The sequence below is a fragment of the Fukomys damarensis genome, unplaced genomic scaffold (assembly GCF_012274545.1).
Source record: "Fukomys damarensis isolate Sample0158 unplaced genomic scaffold, DMR_v1.0_HiC HiC_scaffold_19, whole genome shotgun sequence".
Classification (NCBI taxonomy): Eukaryota; Metazoa; Chordata; class Mammalia; order Rodentia; family Bathyergidae; genus Fukomys; species Fukomys damarensis.
In genome coordinates, this window is record NW_022900931.1 from 51,630,874 (window position 1) to 51,648,581 (window position 17,708).

At 38.5% G+C, this 17,708-nt stretch overlaps 1 long non-coding RNA gene across 1 annotated transcript in view; it reads right to left on the reverse strand.

Moving 5' to 3' along the window:
• Positions 1–463: 463 nt before the first annotated feature.
• The window catches only part of LOC104874041, a 34,890-nt gene continuing 17,645 nt past the window's right edge, over positions 464–17,708 (reverse strand). The window contains exon 3 of the long non-coding RNA XR_783644.2: positions 464–852. This is a non-coding gene — a long non-coding RNA (uncharacterized LOC104874041). The remainder of the gene's footprint in view (positions 853–17,708) is intronic.

Here is a 17,708-nt window from a genome sequence, read left to right on the forward strand (position 1 = left end):
GAAGAGGCAGACAGGTCCATTTAGGTGAATTTTATATCCAGGGAAATGTTTACCAATCAAAGGATAATAAGAAGGCTACAGGTTGGATTTCTAGATTGTTTTTACTCCCTTCTTGACCAGCAACAGCAATAAATCATCTCTATAAATGAAAGAAAAAAGACATATCAGACCGCTAACACAAGTTCAAATGCCTGGGTGCCAAACGACCAAGTCAGGTCCACATTCCAAGTTAGTGAGCATCTTCAGGGCAACATCAAATATCTGCCTTGGGCAGCCATGTCCTCAGTTGCCAACACAGTCCAGTCTCTTCCTTTAGTGGACCCGGGGTGAAATTAATGTAGAAGTGAGTGACTCGGAGGAGTGATGAGAGAGCTTCTAGGAGCACCATCTCTAACCTGCCTGTCTCTGTAGATTAAGAATGATTTTAGGGTTGCATTTGAACAATGAAAGAAGGAATACATTTAGATAAACTTTTATGAAGTTCATTTTTATTTAATATGACATCCTTTACATATGTTCATACAAACACATGCTGAAGTTGCTGGGACACAGTGTCCTCACCTGCTGTTGGGACCAAGTGAATTGTCGTGTCCTCCATGTCACTAGGGACACTTGCTCATCTTCCAAGCACATGGCAGGACTGTGTTATTCTGCCCTTACCAATGGAGTTGAACAATCAAATAGGAAGGTGTTGTCTCTGGGCAGAGAGTCTGAGAACCGATGTGTGATTCAGCACATTCCTTTCTACAGTCCTTGTGTTACAGTGACCATAACTGCTCCAGACTGTGGCTGAGTTGTCATCCTGGGTCTGACAGGACAATGCAGACAGAGTCCCCCAAATCTGTGATGGACCTAGAGCAATAACAGGACAAACCTTTGTTATTTGAAACTAGAGAGATCTAGGGTTGTTTATTACCCCAGGAGCAGATCTAGGCTGACTGATGGAAAGACATATTTGGCAATATCTATCAGTATTTAAAATGTTAATACTTTGACTGTAAACACTGGCTAGTAGAAGGGGAGACAATAAGAAAAGAAGGAATGGTGCTCAAAGGATACAAAATTCTAGTTATACATCAGGAATAAATCGTAGTGATACATACCATAGCAAGTAAATAATAATATATTGTATATTTCAGAATTGCTGAAAGTTCTAAACATAAATGTTCTAAATACAAAAAAATATGTAAGCAAGGTGATGAACACATTAACAGTTTTTAAATCTACTTCATCCACTTATGAATCCATGTCTCCATCCGTCTATCCATAGCCCTCCTTCCTTTTCACTCTGTCTCCATCCCTCCACTACAGACAGTATGGGAAAAACTGGATAGGTTACCCAAAAAGCGAGTTCTATTCCGTGTTGGCTGCCTATGAAGGCTGGCTAAAGGGACTGACCTGGAGACAGAGAGCTATACAGTACAAGAAGAAAAGGCGTGCATGATTTGTAGCCTTTTAGAGCTGGGATGCAGCCATGCTTCCTCAAAAAGAGAAACTCGGGACCTTAAGCAAGTTTCTTAAACTTTCTGAGTCTTGAAATTCTCAGCTGTAAAACAGACCGAACTGGCTAGTTTAATTTAAGTGCTCTTATAGCCCAGGATCGATATCAATCCTTGTTCTGAAACAAAAACATGACCCTTATAGAAACTGAAAAATTTGCTTCCACCTACACCAGATACTTTAGGACTGTGCTTCTCTAAGGGCAGTCTCTCCCAGAGACCACAGGAGGGAAATAAATCCTTGGCTGTGTCCCTGTTTGTCGCATGGCCTGTGTGCATCCCTTGCATGGATCTCAGCTCCTGCCAAGTGCCCTCTCCATAAAACTTCCCTACATCTACTCCAGGGGGAGGTGGTGACTATGGAAAACACTGCTGTTCCTAGGCACCTAACCTAGCTTTTGTGGTCTACCCATACCTGGGACTCACAATGTAGACAAGAATGGCAGAGGAGAGGACCGATGTAATTTAGCAAATGGAAACTACTTAATTCCCTTATTCTGCCTATCGAGATCAGTTTTCAACTTTGTTATCTACTGTCCTTATTATCACCCACCACCAGAATATAATCTTGGAATAAATGAAAGTCCCCAACTGTCCCCAACAGTTTTGGCACCAGGGGACCAGTTTCATGGAAGACAATTTTTCCACAGAGAGGGTGGGGGGGCTGTTTTCAGGAAGATTCAAGCACATTACATACACTTCCTTTCTATGATAGTGACATTAGATTTCCATAAGGAGTTAGCAACCTAGATCTCGCGTGTGCATAGCACACAGTAGGATTCATCCTGCTATGGGAATCTAACGCCTCTGCTGATCTGACAAGAGGCAGAGCTCAAGTGAGTTCAAGTCAGAGGAGCAGCTGTAAATACTGTACAGATGAAGCTTCTCTCGACAGTACTCTGCTCTCCTCCTGCTGTGCAGCCCAATTCCTAACAAGCCATGGGCCTGTACATGTTTGTCACTGGGGTTTGGTACACCAGTTTTACAGCAAATTTAGCTCTAAGAATTGTTATGATTTGGATCTGGACAGGCCCCAAGAGCCTCATGTGCTCAGAGGCAGAGCTGGTGAGAGGTGACTGCATTTTGGGGTTCCGCAGCCAGCTTACTGTTAGGAGGTGCACTCCTGAGGGCGTGACCTGGAAGGGTGTGTCGCGCTCTCCAGCTCTTCTTTCTGCTTCTCTGCTGCCATGATGCAAGGAGCTTTCCTTCACCATCCCCCTCTGCTATGACATTTCTTCCCTGGAGCCAGCATGAACCAAAATAAACCTCTCCTCCTTCAAATTACAGGTATGGGGTACTTTGTCCCAGCAACTAGGAAAGTACCTAAGACACACATACAAGCAATGTCTGTTCTTGTGTTCCTTATTTGGAAAACACTGATCTCATTTAATCCTCATCTTCTACACACAAAGAAGCATTGTCTTTAAAATAAAGTTTAAAATATGTTCAATCCCCCTTAAGTGTTCACTGCCAGTCATTTGACTCCCCCCCCCACAAAAAAGACCCTGATTAACCCTAAGTCCTGTTGGACAACTGGGCTCAAACTACCCTTCATCCTATAGCAGTGGGGGAAAACATTAAAGTTCCCAGATTCCCTTCCCTGTAAATCATTTGATAATATTTTCTGCTTCTAGTGATTATTATGACAAGGAGCAAACTGGTAATCGTGGCCATCTAAGATTAGAACAATTTGTAGGATTCATGACCCAAAAAAAAGTTAAATTTAAGTAATGATACCAGTCGACAACCATTTGTGCATGCAAATAGTTCTATCTGCCTCAAGTGAGGGGAAAAAGAGGCAAAGGAGAACTAGAGAGGTAAAGGGTCTCAGTAAATTAGCACTAAGATGTTTTACATGTGCTACGGGCTTTCTCGTTCTGTATAGATAATAAGACAAGGGTACATGGGCCAAGGCTGGCCTTGGCAGTTTCCATGGAGCTATGATGTTTTACGTGACAGTTAGATGCTAAAGTCAGCACAGGGGGTAAAATTTACTGTCAAAATGAGCTTGGAAAACTTCTAACAAATGTTGGGATAGATTCTGTTTCTTCATTGAAGCCTGTGAATGTTGGTTTGTACTTAGAAGTCCCTTTATACAGAAAACACAAAGATTCAAGTATAAAAATCACCTGTGGCTCAGTCAGGGGCTCACACAATGAGTGAGCTGTTCTGAATCAGACAGGAGGGGATGGGAGGCTTTCATGTCAACCCTGCACACTGGGGGCAGGTGTCTGCTCACACTAAGTGAGGTCCCAAGTGGATTGTTCACTTTCTGCATCCTTTTTCTTTTCCTTCTCCCCCTATTTCTTTCTCCTATCCCCATCAACTGTGAAGTAAGTGCCCCACATGAAGCAACACTAAGTCTATTCAATGTCATAGAAAGGAGGATTTTTTTCTTCCCTGAAATCATCCTCTACAGAGAGTTGCTAGGATGAAAGATGCAAGTTAATCTGATCTAGGGCCCAAAAGAGCCTTCATCCTGTCCTCCCAAGGAACAGACCTCAACCAAGGAGGGAAGGAAGAGAAAGAAGAGGGCAAGAAGAGGACAGGGAGGAGGGATGAAAAGGAAAGAAGCCGCCACCTGCACCAGCAAAAGCCTGGCTGTTAGGTCTGCAGGTCGATGGTAACGTGTTCTCCACCTGGCCAGTCCAACCGCAGCTGTAGAACTTCAGAGGAAAAATTTAACCTACACTGTCCTTAAGAACTGAGCCCTGTAATGCAGTTGCATGTTTGAAACCTTGGGAAGCTTGCAGCTTTGGGCTTAATTATTTCCTGAAATAAATTCATCTTTGAAGATTAACCTGATAGGGCAAGAAAGCCAGAAGGCCCAATTTCAAGCCCAAATCTCATCCTGACCTACTACGTGGCCTTCTCCAAAACTGACTTGTTAGGCCACAACTCCTGCTCTACTATTCCCTTGATCCTGACTTCTCTTGACCTACTGAGCTCTGACCATTGCAAACCCTGCTGGAAGCTCTCGTCCAATAGTATCAATTTATTGCCCTGCCCTATCCTTCATCCAGGGTGTGCAGAGAAAAGTAAGAATGCCCAGAATACAGGCAAGAAGATAAACATCATGACCTGTTGGGGGAGACTTCAAGATCTCAGGTGCCTTCAAGAAGACCAGGAATTGGATCACTCCAAAATTCCTCAAAATTAATTCTTGGGAGAAGTATTTCAGCTGTCTGCACCAGAAGTCACAGTAACACAAAAACTGCCATAGGTGCTGTAAAGCCTCCTATGACTTGGAGGACCCTCAGGATTATACCCTCACCACCTTCTGTGCCTCACCTTGCCTCCTTCCCTCTTTCACCTTCGCTAAGCTTCCTGCAGAGACTCTGGGGCTTTTGTATCCAAGCTTGCACTGCTGAACTCCCGTGACTCCATCTTACCTCAGTGCCCACGTTCCACAGGTGCCCACAAGGTGCCAGGACCTAAATTAGGGGGCAGAAGGAAGCACCCTAACATGCATAGTGCTTATGGGCTTATCGGTCATCATTCCGACCTCCCAGATAGGCCTCTTGGCACTGTGTCCTAGCCATTCTCCCAGGGGCACCTGCTTGGCTCATAATGTAACCACCCTCAGGCTTTTCTCAAATATTTCCTCTATTAAAAAAGTAAATACCAGCCAGATGTCGTGGCACATGCCTACCCATAATCCCAGCATTCTGAGAAGCCGAGGCAGGAGGATTATAAATGTGAACCCAGTGACTTAGCAAGACCCTGTTGCAAAATTTTGAAAAACTTTAAAAATTTAAAAGGGCTATGGATGTGGCTCAAAATGAAGGCTCTGGGTTCAATCCCCAGTACAGGAATTAATTAACTAATATAAAATCCCACTCAGAGCTTTTCATCTCTTTTCCTTTTCTTATATTTCTAATTAAAATCTATCACCTAGATGATGTCAGCAACCAAGCTTCAACAGTAGGAACCTCCAAAAATTCTTTCTTCCATAAAGAGTGGGGAATCGAACAAAAATTATTAGAGTCAACTTTTTCAGAACTCTGAAAATCAACGAAAATGCACCAACCTGGGCATTTATTCATGAGCACTGGCAGAATCTCATTAACAAAAGAAAACTTCCTGGCACTTTAACTTGCTTTATTCCCACGTTCTCCTCTGCATTCAGCAGTAACTCCAAAGAATCACAGCCCCTCCCTCAGGGTAGCCTGGCAGACACAAGAGGAGAGAAAACAGAACCTGAGCCCTTTCAAAGCCTTGCTCCCCGAAATCCTCAGTATTTGATGTTTGAAGGTTTTGTGTTGGACCTGACTGGAAGCTTGCTCACTGTGAAAAGTCTTCTCCCCAGGGAATGCTTGTTGAAAACAATTTACAAGCAAATACTTTAACTTTGCAGCTATCTGAAGTGGTACCTAAGAATGGGGGCAAACAATATACTAACCATAAAGCTGAAAAGGAGAAGTAGGGGTGAAAGAATGAGGCACTCACAGTGGAAGCACTTAGGGGAATGAGCTCTTTCTTCAAGCCACCGGTGAGGCACTGCACAAGCAGAAAGTAAAGGAACAGAGCTGCCAATCACCCGCCTGAGTGTTGGAGGCATCCACACTCACAGCACTCCTCGGCACAGACTGACATTCGTTGGTTCCAGATATTTAAAGACAATTATCAGGTCACTGAATTAGCAAAATACAGACTTCAGTGACCACATACAACAGAAAATACAGACGGCACAGATTCAGGTCAGAAAAGTCACTAAAATAGCAAGAACTATGGCAAGTAGCAAGAGCTATGAATCCTGGGAAAGAAAGAATCCTAATTGACAGAGTTGCCGTATTATATTACATCATATTATATTATTTTATATTATATTTATTATATTATATTGCATTTTCTAACTTTCAATAAAAAATTCTGAGATATGCACAGGAAAAAAGGTCATCTAGAGAACAATTCTTGAAGAAGCCTGGACAATGAACATAAAACAATGATTTTTAAGTCTACAATTTCACTATTTTTAAAAAACTTAGAAATTGCATAAAACTATATCTAAACAATTAAAAGAAGTCTGACAATGGCTTTTCATTAAATAAAGAATATTAATTAACAGACAGAAATTAATGCTGATCCAAATATAAAATTAAAAGCACATAGACAAAAAATAAGAAATGCAAGCAAGAATTCAGAAAAAAGGGGACCTCTTACAAACTGTTGGTGGGAATGTAAATTAGACATGATGGTGGAAAGTATGGAGGTTCCTCAAAAGAAAACCTCAAAATGGAAGTACTATCTGATCTAGCAATCTGCCTCTGGGTATGCACCAAAGGAAGTGAAATTAGAATATCAGTGAGGTACCTGCACTTCTCTGTAACATATGGGCAATAGGCAGGATAAAAAATCAGCTTAAATATCCATGAGTGGATGGATAGATAAAGAAAACCCAGTATGTATAAACACAATAAAATATTACTGAGACATAAAGAGCATAAAATCTGGCAATTTGGAATTCATTAAGTTAATGGAACAAGGCACAGAAAGACAAACACTGTACAACCTGACTCTTGTGTGGAATCTGAAAAGGTTGACCTCATGTAGGTTGAGAGTAGAATAGTGGTTACCAAACGCTGGAGAGAGTGGGGGGCGGAGAAGGAATGGGGAAAGGTTGCTCAATGGGTTTCACATTATAGATAGTTAGGAAGATTAAGTTCTGTTCTTTTAGAGCAGAATAAAAAAAGTTTAAAATAATGAATTGTATAGCTCAAAATAGCTCGAAAAAAAGATTTTAAATATACTCACCATAAAGAAATTACAAAAGCTTAAAACGATGGATCTGTTTATTACCCTGAGTTGATCATTATTCTGGGTATACATTAATCAAAATATCCCACTGCACTTCATAAATATGTATAAATATTATGTGTCAATCAAAAAAAAATTTTAAAAATCTTGGGATTTTTGCTATATAACAGCACTATTTCCATTTATTCATACATGTGATAAAACATTATATATCTATATATGCAAATAATAAAAAAGGAATACTGACTGAAATTTTAAAAAACAGCAAATCTGAGAAGAAAAAATGGCAAACTTAAAAATCAACCAATTAACATTACCTCACCTGAGGAAAAGAAGAAAATGAAGAATGAACATAGTCACAGAGACCTGTGGGGGATCAACAGGAGTGCCAAAGCATGCATACTGGCAGTTGTATAAGGAGAAAAGAAAAGAGGAGAGAAGAAGAGTGGACAGGAGAGGAGGGGAGGGAGACGGACAAAATAAATACTTAAAGAACATATGGACAAAAAAATTCTTAAATGTGATGAAAAGCATTTAATCTGTACTTCTAAGAAACTCAGAAAAATCCAAATAGAATCAACTCAAAGATCAATTCATAAGCACATCATAATGAAACAGTCAAAAGACAGAGAGGAAGTATTTTGAAAATGGCAAGAGAAAAATGACTCCTGATGTACAAAGAATTCTCAATAAAATTAACAACTGATTTCTCATCAGAAGTCACAGAGGCCAGAAGACAGCAAAATGAGATATTCTAAATCCAGTAAGGCAAAACCTTCCAGCTGAGAATTCTACATCAATCAAAATCATTCTTCAGGCCAGGCATGGTGGAGCACACCTATAATCTTAGGCAGGAAGACCACTATAAATTCAAGGCTGGCCTGGGCTAGTGAGATCCTGTCTCAAAAATTCTACAAAAAATTATTCTTCAAAATGAAGGAGAAATTAAACATTCCAAAAGCAATTGCATGCTAACAAAGTAAATAACCTGAATGAAATGAACAAATGGCTAGGAATATGCAAACTACCAAAATTGAATCAAGAGGGAAATATAAAACCTAAGATCTCTAACAAGCAGAGATTCAGTAAGTAAACAAATGCCTCCTCACAAAGAAAATTTCTTGGACCAAACAAATTTACTGATGAATTCTGCCAAATCCTTAAAGAAGAATTAATACTAATCTTCCACAAATTTGTCCAAAACCAGAAGGCTCAGAAACACTTTTTAACTTATTCTAGGAGGGCAATGTTACCCCAATGCTAAAACCAAACAAGGACAACACAAGAAAAAATATAGATTGATATCTCTTATGAATAAAGATGTAAAATCCCCAACAAAAGAGAGAAACAAAATACAATGGAATAAGACCAATTAGACAGAAGAAAGAAATAACAGGGACATGAAAGCAAAAGTAATTATTCTATCATTATTTCATAATGACATGATCCCCTACATAAAAAACCCAAAAACCTTCACCAAAGCCTCCTAGAATTAATAGCCCAATTCAGTAGTGCAGCAGGATACAAAGTCAATACTCAAAAACCACTAATGTTCCTGTGTACCACTAACAAACTCATTGAGAGAGAATTAGGGGAATAACACCTTTCACAATAGCATCAAGAAAAATGAAACACTTAGGGATTAACCTCACTGAGGAAGTAAAAGACCCCTTCAATAAAAATTATAGTACTCTGAAAAAGAAAGGTGGAAGAGGACATCAGAAAATGGGAAGGTAACCTTTGCTCCTGGATGGGCAGAACCAATATAGTCAAAATGGCTATACTCCCAAAACATACACCCAAAACAATTATGAAGATTTAGTGCAATCCAAATCAAAATAGCCAACAGCATTCCTTACAGAACTACAGGGGACAATCCTAAAATTTTAATGGAAGCAGGAGAGATCTAGAATAGCAAAAGCATTTCTGGGCAACAAAGGCAAGGCAGAGGGCATCTCCATCCCAAACTTCAAGTTATACTACAAAGCTACCGTGAAACAGCATGACGTTGGCAAAAACAAAACAAAACAAAAAAACAGAAATGTGGATCAATGGAAGAACAGAGAATGCAGAAACAACTTCACACACACTCAGCTACATTATCACTGACAAAGGGGCCAAAGCCTTTCATTAGAGGAGAAACAGCCTCCAACGAAATGGAGGTTCACCAGTTCACATAATAATCAAACTGGCAAATATCAAAGACAAAGTAAAATATCAGAGAGTAGCAAGAGATAAGAAGACATATCAAGAGATAAGGAGATGCACCAATTGGTAATGAGACAAATGAATTTCTCAGCAGAAATTCTGTAGGCCAGGAGAGAGTGGGATGATATATTCAAAGTACTGAAGGGAAAAAAAAAAAACCAATTAAGAGTACTTTACCTAGCAAAGCCGCTTTTCAGAAATGAGGGGGAAATAAAAATATATTTTGACAAACAAAAGCTGAGGGAATTCATCACCACTAAGACTTAGCTTGCAGGAATTGTTAAAGGCAGTTCTTTAAGCCAAAAGAAAAGGCTGCTGGTTAATAACATAGAATATGTAAAAACACAAAACTTAATGGAATAAGTACAACAGAGCCATAGTCAGAATATTCTAGGGCTGTAATGATGTTTTGTAGAGCAATTTCATCACTACCACAACAGTTAAAAGATAAACAATTAATAACAGCCACAGTTAAGATAAATTTTCAAGAGATACACATTTTAAAGTAATATATACTGTGGCATCAAAAACATAAAATGTTGGGAAGATTAAAGGTAGAGCTGTCGTATGCGAGCAAAGTTATCAGCATGAAATAAACAAAGTATAGTTTGTTCTACATAAATCTTAAGATAACCACAAGGAAAAATCTTTAGTAGAAGCACAAAACAAAAATAGAAGTGATTCAAAGCATGCCACTAAAGAAAACCATCAAACCACGAAGGAAGGAAGGAAGGAAGAAAGTATCTGCAAAACAACCAACAATTAACGTAATGACAGTAGTAATTCCTTACCTATCAATAATTACCTTAAATGGAAGTTGATTAAATTCTCCATTAAAAAATAGAGTGATTGAATGAATAAAAGTATAAGAGAACTACAGGCTAGTACAAGACAGTCTCCTTATTTTTAAAGACAGGCACAAATTAAAGCAAATGGACAGAAAAATATATTCCATACAAACGAAAACCAAAGGAAGTCAGGGGTAGCTATATTAGACAAAATAGACTTGAATTTAAACACTGTAAAAATAGACATAAAAGAACATTATATATGATAAGGGGGTCAATTCAGCAAGAGGATACAACTGTAAGCATAAATGCACTCAATTCTATGCACTTAAATATATAAATAAATATTAGAAGATCTGAAGATGGAGAAAGATGACATACAAGGGATTTTGATACCCCGCTTTCAACAATGGATAAATCTACACAGAGATAAGGAAACATCAGACCTGAACATCATCTTAGACCAGATGAACCTAAAATATATGTACAGGCCATTCTATCCAAGAGCAGTAGAGCACATATTCTTCTCAAGTACACAGGGAACATTTTTTCAAGACAGATCACATGTGAGTGCCCAAAAGGAGCTTTAAGAACATTTAAGATGATTATCACCATATCAAGTACCTTTTCCAATCATGGTTGCATAAAACTAGAAATCAATGACAAGGGAAATGTTAGAAAAGTCTTAAATACATGAAAATTTAAACAACATGCTCTGGAAAAATCAACAGGTCAGTGAACAGTTGAAAAGAGAAATTTAATAAATACTTTGAGACAAATGAAAATGAAAATAATACAGTGGTACCTCAGTTTATGAATTTAATTTGTTTTGTGATTAAAACAAATGTTTGTGTTTGTGTGGGGAGATATGGCAGTGGTTGTGTTTATCACCTGATGTGGAGTTTGTGAAAAGAAGCAAAATTTTACCAAACACTTCTTTTTTTGCAAACCAAATTGTTTGCAAACAGAAGCTTTCATGAATTGAGGTGTTACTGCATACTAAAACTTCTAGAACACAAAAAAAGTAGTTCCAAGGGGAATGTATATAGTGATAAATGTTCACATCAGAAGATTATTAGATTACCATAAGGTACAAAAAGAAGAAACTGAGCCCAAAGTTAACAAAAAGAAGGAAATAAAAATAAAATGAAATAAATGAAATGGAGACTATAAAATTAATACAAAAGAATAATAATCCTGAGTTAGTTTTTTGAAAGTACACACAAAATTGCTCAACAGTTAGCTTGACTAAGGAAAAGAAGAGACTCAAAATAAAACCACAAATTATTTTTTATTAAGTTTATTGGTACATTTTAGGTATACAATACAGTTACTTTCATGACTTGTACCTTTACATGACTTATCTTGGTTCTTATTTTTCCCCATTCCCAGCCCTCCCTTCACCCCCTCCACCCTTCCCTGTTTACAAAGATGTTGTTTCCATGGATTCCCTTTTTACATATTTTTTCTTTTCCCTTTTAACCTTTCCCCTACCCCCATTTCCTCTACTCTTTTAGAGCTTTTATTCCTATTACACAATTATCAATTATACATTTTGATCCATATTTACACTTTCAGTTTTTCACACCAGAGAAGCTATTCGATATTTACATATGTGTATCTTATTAATTTCACTTAAGAGTACGGCCTCTATGTGCATCCACTTAGCTATAAATATCTCTAGCTTCTCATTCTTTATGGCTGAATAGTACTCCATTTCATTTAAAAATAAAACCACATCTTCTTCATCCAATCTCCAGTTGATGGGCAATTGGGCTGTTTCCAAATTTTAGCCATTACAAACTGTGCCACTGTAAACATGGGTGAGTATATATACCTACAGTATGATTCTATTAATTCTTTTGGAAAGATACCCAGCAGAGGAGTGGCTGGGTCAAATGGGACCCCTAATCCTAGTTCTTTGAGGTATCTCCATATTGATTTCCATAGTGGTTGCACCAGTCTGCACTCCCACCAGTGAAGAAGGATTCCTTTCTCCCCACAGCCCCACCAGCATTTGTTATTGGTTGATTTCTTGATAACAGCCATTCTTTCTGGGGTGAGGTGGAATTTCAGTGTTGTTTTCATCTGCATCTCTCAAATGACCAATAATGTGGAACATTTTTTCATGTGTTTATTTGCTGCCTTTATTTCTTTGTCTGAGAAATGTCTGTTCATTTCAGATGTCCATTTTTGAATTGGGTCTTTATATTGGGGGGGTGATTTCTTTGAGTTCTTTATATATTCTAGATAATAGAATTTGTCTGAGGAACAGCTGGTAAAAAATTTGTCCACATTGTGAGTTGTCTCAGCTCAGCTGGTGATTTCTCTGGCAGTGCAGAAACTTTTTTTAAAAAATAAGATCCCAATTGTTGATTCTTTCTGCTAGTTCCCATGCTACTGAAGATTTGTTCATAAAGTCTTTTTCTATGCCAATGTTTTCAAGAGTTCTACCTAACTTATCTTCCAGCAAGTTTTGAGTTTCTGTTTTAATATTTATATCTTTAATCCACTTGGATTTTAGTTTAGTGCATGGTGAAAGATATGGGTCTAGTTTTAATCTTTAACAAGTTGAAATCCAGTTTTTCCAACACCATTTATTAAAGAGGCTATCTTTCCTCAAAACCATAAATTAAAAATGAGAGAAATCATACCAAAACAATACAAAGCATAAGAGATTATTATAAACAATTATACTGTCCACAAATTGGGTAGTCTAGATGAAACAGACAAATTCCTAGATACATAAAAATCTACCAAGACCGAGTCATGAAGAAATAGAAAATATGAACACCATAATGACTAAGGAGATTAAATCAGTAATAAACTAGCCCAAGGTCTGATAACTTTATGACTGAATTGTACCAAAATATATGAAAAACTAATATCAATCTCAAACTTTTCCAAAAATTTGAAGTGGAAAGAATATTTCCAAGCTCTATTTATAAGGCCAGCACAAACTGACTTCAAAGCTAGACAAGGACATTACAAAAATAGAGGAGGGAGGGAGAGAGATTAAGCCAATATTATTGATGAACACAAATGCAAAAATCCTCAACAAAATATCAGCAAACCAAATTCAATACCCATTAAAAGTATCATTAGATTAAAAGTATCAAGTGGATTTTATCCCTGGGATGTATGAATGGTTCATTACATGCAAATCAATCAGTATGATATAGTTGGACATGATTGTGCATGCCAATAATTCCAGCTCTCTTAAGTGGCAAGTGGACGGCAAGTTCTAGCCCAGCCCAGGAAACTTAACAAAGTATCAAAACCTTATCTCAAAATACAAAATATAAACAGGGTTTGGGATGTAGCTCAGTGTGATAAGTCTGGGTTCAATCCCCACCACTGCAAAATAAAATAGTAAAAACTTTAAGACCTTGTAATCATCTCATTAGTCGTAGAAAAAGAATTTGACAAAATTCTTTTCAAAAGGACAATGTTTTTAAAGGTCATCAAGGGATAGTCACTTCCAAGATATCCTGTTGAACAGTATTTCTTCCAGCAAATTATGTCGAGAAAACTAGGTATTCACATGCAGAAGAAAGACTTGGATTCTTTTCTCAGGTAATGTAAAAAAATTAACTCAAACATAAGACCTGAAATTATAAACTTAAAAAATAGGGGAAAAAGTACGTAAAATTTGTCTAAGTAATACTTTCTTTAAATTTGACCCCAAAAGCACAAGCAACAAATGCGAAAATAGCAAATGGCATTACATCAAACTAAAAAGCTTATTGACAGTGAAGGAAACAGTATCATGTAGACACAACGTGCAGATTGAGTGAAAATACTTACAAAACACATATCCAATAAGGGTTTAGTATTCAAAGTATATAGGGAACTCAAACACTCAAGAAAAGAAAAACAAAAATGAGCAAGGCACCTAGATAGACATTTCTCAATAAAAGACATTTAAATGGCTGACAAATAAATGAAAAATGCTTAGCATTGCTAATCATTAGGGAAATACAAATTGAAATCACAATGAGATGTCATCTCACATTTACAAGGATAGCCATTATCAAAAAAACGGATGATGGGCCAGGGATTTAGCTCAGTGGTTCCATTGCCTGCCTTGCAAGAGCAAGGTCCCAAGTTCCATCGCTGGTACCAAAAACACTTAAAAAATTTTTTAAAATGCTGATGACAACAAATGTCAAAAGTGTAGAAAAAACTAAAACCTTGTACACCATTGGGGGAGAACATCAACTGATATAGCCATTATGGAGGTTCATTTAAAAGTTAAAATTAGAATTACCATATGATCCAGCAATTCCACTTCTGAGTCTACCAAAGGAAATAAAATCAGTATATCCAAGAGGTGGCTCCTCTGCCATAACCATTGCAGCCTTATTCACAACAGCCAAGTATGGAATCAATTTAAGTGTCCATTAATGGGTGGATGGATAATGGAAATGTGGTATGTATACACAATTACATAAAAAATGAGAGAGGAAAACCCTGTCAATTCTGATAGTGTGGATGAACCTGGAAGACACATGCTAAGCAGAATAAGTTAGCACAGCAATTAAAATGTTGCCTGACCTCATTGATATGTAGAATCTAAAATGGTGGAAGCCATAGAGGTGGGCAGCAAAATGGTGGCTAATGAAGGCTGGTGTGGAATTAGGGGGAAGACAGGAAGTAGGGAGGTTGGGAAAATGTTACTCAAAGACACAAAATTTCACGGATACTTCCAGGAGATATATTGTTAACTGGGTTATGATAGTTCAAAAAATATATTGTGTACTCAAAAATTGCTGCGATTTTCTCACTACACGGCAAAATGATAAATATGCGATAATTAGCTTGATTTACTATTTCCACCAGGTGTACAATATAATTGAATGTCATGTATACATTATATATAATTTTATCAGTCAGAGAACAAATATCAGTAACAAATAAATAAATCCCAAACTCAGCAGTTCTACATTTAAAAAATAACAAAACCCTTTATCTCCATCTGACATAGTATATAATTTGCTTATGTATCTTATTTGCTGTGGTTTCCCGCACTAGAAATGAAGCTTGACGAAGCCTGGAGTTTTTAATGTGCTGTGCTCACTATTGCAGCCCTAGTAACTTCCACATTTGGGCACTAAATAATGAATGAATGAAAGGAAGGAAGGGAAAGAGGGAAGGATGAGAAGAAAGTAGGTGGAGAGGAAAGAAGAGAAGAAGGAGTGTGCTGCTAAGTGAGAAGTAAGTAAATATACTGCACAGTACAGTATATCACATGGTTGGGCACCAAATGGAAATTAAAACCCCCTAGTAGCACATAATAGACATTCAGTACATGTCCGCCAGAAGAGAGACTTGGGGAGCAGACGTGTGTCTTCTTCCCTTAGTTAATGCCATTTTTTTCTTTTTCCCGTGTCCAAGCCCTATGAGCCCTACGCTGGGGTAACACCTGTAGCTGACCCACCTGGCTGGCCTTGTTCCAGGACCTAGACCCAATACTTACTTTGTTCTCCTTGACCCTGGGGAGAATGAAAATGAATGACAAAGAACACAAGTCAGTTTAACCTGAGGGCAGCCAGAGGGGCTCCTGGCTCTAATCAGCAGAGGAGACCCCCAGTACAGCATCTGGCTCACCTTGCCTTCATTCACCCAAACACAGGTACAAGCGATCAAAGTAACACAAGATCCATCTGTTCTCCAATATCCCTTAGTACATACTCTGATAAACATTTTACCCTCAGCTTCTTAAATTTCCCCTAGAACCCACAATGTGCAACCACCCGAGTGCAGCCTTTTTCCATTGTGCTCACAGAGGAGGCCAATTAGGCCTTAATTCTCCTCTGGTCTCGGACAGACACTTGGGTGTTCACCAAGACCACAGGGCAAACTGTGGTAAGAGAATTACTTTGTTGTCTCCATTTCCTCCTCACTAGAAGGCAGAGCAAATCTCTTGTGAGTTCCCAGTGTTTGCTAAGATGAACCCGGCCAGGGTTAAAGTCTTGCAGGTCGGTATGTGAAGAAACCAGTAGGCAGGAAAACAACCACACTGGTTCTTAGAATGTAGAATAGCATTGACTTGGGTTTTATTTTACCTTGGATATACGGTCATATTTGTTTTGTTCACAGCATAGTGCTACTGTCTGGTTCCCCCGTAGGATCCAGATGTTTATGCTAAATATTTTGTTTCCTTGTTTCTTTTCCTACATTTGCCTAAGCTAGGAAGTCAAACAGCCAGAGGAACCAGAAGTGATATGATGGGCACCATGGTGAAGTAGACAGCTCAGGCTCTTGCCCAGTTGCGCTGGTGTCATGGGATCTACAGGTAGATTTGCCAAAGTCTAGAAACCAATCTTTCTCTCTCTGCCCCTCTCTCCCTCTCCCTCTCCTCCCCCTCCCTCCCCGCTTCCTCTGTAGTATAGTGTACATGTATCTCCCAAAATTCATGTGTTTAGAACTTCATCCCCATGCAGTAGTGTTGCCAGGTGGGGACCAGTGAGCAGTAATTAGGGAGGGAATGAGGGCTCTTCCACATGGATTAGCACACGTGATCACAGAAGAGTCTCAGTCGTCACAAAAGAGGATATATATAGCAGCAAGCTTCACCCTCCCTTGCTCTCTTGCCCTCACCCTCTCTTTGCCCATTCACTTTGTACCATGGGATAAGGCCCAGATGCCAGGGCCATGCTCTCAGACTTCCCAGCCTCCAGAGCCACTGACCAAATAAATCTCTCTTCTTTATAATGTACCCAGTCTCAGGTAATCTGTTACAGCAATAGAAAACAAATTAAGATTCTCTCTCCCTCCAGGATAAGATGAATATCTGGATGTTCTTTGTAAAATATAATTGTCAAATCCTTAAAAAAAAGATCCAATTTGCTTTTTAGCCACCTTCACTGAGATGCAGTTTAGATTATCATTCACTTATTTGAAGCATACAACAAAGTTGTTTGACCATCAATTGTCATAATCTAAATTTAGAACCTTTACATTATCTCAGTAAGAAAATGTGTACCCATTAGTAGTCAACACCCACTCTAAACAACCACTAATCTACTTTCTGGCCTATATATTTGCCTATTCTGGACATTTCATATAAATGGGATTATATAATACATAGTCATTTGTGACTGGTTCCTTTCACTTCACTTAGTGTTGCTGAAGTTCATCCATTTTGTAGCATGTATCTTTTTATTGTATTCGTTGAATAAATTCCATTGTAGGTCTATGGCACATTTTGTTTATCCATTTGTTAGACATTTAACAAAAGGATAGCACACACTGGGCTTAGCTGGATAACCAATTTGTCAGGGTGTGCCTGTCTCCTGTTTGATCTTGCCTGCCCTATGGTGACAGAAGACACAGGTGTAACCAGCCACACAGTCAGGCCTGGAACTGTGATGAGAGCACGTCACACCTCCTTTCCTCCCCCAGCCAAAACTGCCTCCTTTTTTTCTTTAGAGTGGAAGGGTGACATCTTAGC